This window comes from Schistocerca nitens, chromosome 10, assembly GCF_023898315.1.
Source record: "Schistocerca nitens isolate TAMUIC-IGC-003100 chromosome 10, iqSchNite1.1, whole genome shotgun sequence".
In the NCBI taxonomy this organism is placed as follows: domain Eukaryota; kingdom Metazoa; phylum Arthropoda; class Insecta; order Orthoptera; family Acrididae; genus Schistocerca; species Schistocerca nitens.
The window spans coordinates 130,829,272-130,833,175 of NC_064623.1; positions in this window are offsets into that span (position 1 = coordinate 130,829,272).

Here is a 3,904-nt window from a genome sequence, read left to right on the forward strand (position 1 = left end):
CACTTCTATTGTAGATGCAGGCAGCTGACTCCAAGGACACCAGTGCCTCTCAAGATGAAGGAAATCCTCCCAGCTTCATTCCATTTCACTTCAATAAAAATAGTTAATGCTGTTATTAAGTCTTCTCTTATTCAGAATCACATATAATACAAAGCACCCGTTGCACATCTTACTTCGAGCAACACATTGAAGCAATCCTGCATATGAGAGAGTGAAACAAAAAAATGTACAAAGAAAAGTGAATGATGTTTTTTGATCATTTTTCTGCTCCTTACTGACCACTCATAATTAATGGTTTTGCTGACGTACATAGACAGTCCTTGCTTCTGTTATAATCGCTGTTTCATTTTTTTGTTCTTTAATAAATTCTAACTGTACCACATCCCAATGGTCTTTCACAATGTACCTTCACATTGTTATCCTGACAAACGTTTGAAGGGATGAGCTCAACTCATTAAAGCTTATGAGCTTCACTGCAATCAGTCGAATGGTATAGGAACAAACAGAAGAAAAACAAAGATGTATTTATCTTTATAGTTTTTGTATTTATGTATGAATGAATAAAGTCAAAACTAGAAAATTATTCACAACACAGTACTATAAGACAACCAATCATGCAAAGTGATCCTTTCCACAATCTGCTCTCTTCACATCACAGTATGCTGCACTGATACTGAAAGTGTTTCAGTTCTGTAGCAATGCTCCTGGAATAGGCATATTAAAAAGGATTATAACTTTTTTAAAGTTTGCAGCTTTCTCTTCTTGCTACCTTTTGACTGAATGCCTGGTGTGTGTTTTTTATTTCACCAGTAACAAATTTGTTGTGACATAGAATAATTTTCAGAATGTTTTCAATCATTTGAGTGTCACACAAATTAGGCTGCTAAAAATTTGATGACAAATTACACAATATCAATTCCTCAGTGCTTGTGTTTGGTTATACTCCTGCAATATGGGCTTTTCGGATTAAAGGTGAACAAGTTTGAAAAACTGATATAGCTGTAGCCTACATGACAACCTTAATGACAAATGACCTTTGGTCAAGTAGGTCACTTCTATCTGAGTACTTTATAAGCATAACAAACTCCTCATAATTCATGACTTTGTAAAAAACTAGACTATTCTAGCACACATTGCACTTCAGTCTTCTTGCAGCCACTGAGGTACATGATCAATGGTAAGTAGCTGTTAACACGACTAATGTCAAAATATAATACACAGGGAGAGGCAGAACAATAAGAAAACTGTGTATCCCTTCTATGGTTAAGAAACATAGAAATAATTTACTTTGATTGGTCTACCTATCACAGATTTCTTTAAGATCATCAAAAATGTACAAAATCAGTTTTTTTTTCCACTTAAAGTATTTGCCTGATTGATCCATGCCAATGTGACCCAGCCAATTTGTCTTCTATCCAAACTGGTTTACAGGAAGATCAGTGTGAAATTTTCCAGGAGAAGTGGATTTCACATACACAATATTTGTAACCTCAAGACTGGAACATTTAGACAACTTCAGAGCAGATAATGTTTCTTTTGTAAAGACTGACACACCTCTTGCCAACCCCTACCATTTATCAGGATGAGCCAGAAAGTGTTTTTGAGGTAATGAGCTACTCATCTGTATTTAACAACGCAAAATCCAGGATGGTATATTGACAATTTTATGAAAAGGATGTTGCTACTCACCTTATAGTGGAGATGAGCTGTACAGTCAGGAGGTTAGATGGTGAGCAGGGCAGGGTGGGGCAGCGGCAGGGGTAGTAGGAAACGAGAAGAAAGAGGACTGTGCGCACTTGTGGAAGAGTGCTGTTTAGTGCTGTAGTGGGAACAGGAAAGGGGATAGGAGGGTAAGGATATTCTATGGGGACATGACAAGGAACAAGCAGATACCGGTATTTTATTCAAGATTTAGTCTGGTATAATCACAAAATGTATAAACATATGATTTATTTCTTATTTTCATGAATGTGAGACAGCCTTCCCCATGACTGTCACACCTGCTAATTCCATCTTCTATTATAGACAGCAGCTTCTCAAAACAGACCATGTCCATCCTCACTAAGTCCCACAGTTCGTGCGGATCTTAGACCCTCAGTTCTTTCATAAGCAGTGAATATAATCCCCTGCCTTTGTCCCTTCTTTTCTGCCAGGATCAAACTCGATGACGTCTGGCTTTTTATTTTTGTCGTTGTTCTGCCCTAATCCAAAGACTTACTGTCACCACCAGGGCAATAGATCCAAATGCAGATGGGTACTCCAAGTGAAAAATGTTGTATAAATACGTATGCCTCTGCAACCGAGTGTCGTAATATAAAACTAACTGTTGAGTCTTTAATTCAGAACAGTAGTAACCTATATAAGAGAATAACAGTTACTTAATAAATAATGATATTCATTTTATTATGAATAATTCAAACAGATGACATTCCAATATGTCACACAGTCCACCTTTGATTCATGTAGTAGAACGAATGACTTCAAGAGATAAGACAGTTCTGTTCATGTTTAATGCATTACCAATGCTTACTGCACATACATGCCAGGTATATCCCATGTGGATGCTGTAATGGGTCTTTGTGAGCCTGCCGGTAGTTACAGATATGGACGCTTGGGACGCTGGTGCACAGGTCTATGGTTTAGCACATTGTGGAATAGGGACTTGAGTGTGTGTCTTTCCTGAAGAAGGTTGTGGCTGAAAGCTGATATGTCAGTCTTTCCATCATGTCTATCTGGATCTCAATGGTTTGTCTTCACAGTGAGTACCAATGTATCCTTTCCATAATAATATTTGTATTCTGACCAAGTATTCCTGCTGTTTAAGTAAATTAAAAATTTGAACAGATACTTGTAATAGAGCTGTTCACTTTTCTTTCCACATATCTTCATTTTACATGGATAATTTTATACCAGCCCCTTTCCCTAGTACACAGTCAAGGAGAGTATCTAATGGTATATGTTGTGTCACACACAATGGCCACTGAATAGTCAAGGAATATGCCACAAACTTCTGTTAACCTAGTGCCTTAGTTACAAAAATTAAACAGACAGCTGTTGTTGTTCTGGTAGATCTAAAATTCCTAAACCCATGCTGGGCATATTTCTCCTATAAAATTAACTATTGGATTTAGTTACATTTTGTTATGTTAGATAATGTCGGTGTAATAGTTATTGGTCTGTAATTTCCTGTATCTTCCTGACTGCCATCTGTGAGTACAAATATCATTTAACATTGTCCTCTTAAACGTAATGTGAATATTCCTTCTTCCACAGTAAGATAAGAAGAGCTGTAGGCTTTGCTAGCCACTGCAGACAGCATTTAAATAGCTGATCAGACATATTGTTTAGTCCCTCAGTAGATTGTCTTTAAACTGTGTTTTACTTTTTCTGAGTCAGATAATGAATAAACATTGTCTTATTAAGAGTACTTTGTGTGCATTTTGTGACAGTAGACTTTTACATATGGTTACTTTTGGTTATAATGTTAGTTTAAGATGTTACTGGTTTACTGAGTGTCCACAATTTTCTTCCCATTTTTCTTGATAGCTATGTTCCCATTGTTCCTTGTGTCTACTCTTTCTTTGTGGGACCAAACAGTCTCTGTGATATTAGTGGAACCCATCTTGTTCTGATTTAATTTGGTTTCTTTGAACACTTTATTGGATGATCTCTTCTTGTCCCTATAGGTATCACAGTTTGCTTGTCTGTTTCATCTGACAAGTGTTAACTGTAGTTTTTAGTTATTCCTTCTTCCTTATTATGTGTGTTGTGTTCTAGTGTGTGCTTTACTTTCCATATTTATTTCTGCTTACTACTGGACATGCAAGATTTATGTTGTAGGCCAATGTTCTGCAAACTGATTATCATCCTCTGTTTCCTAGTAAATAATCTTTGTAGTTTGCCC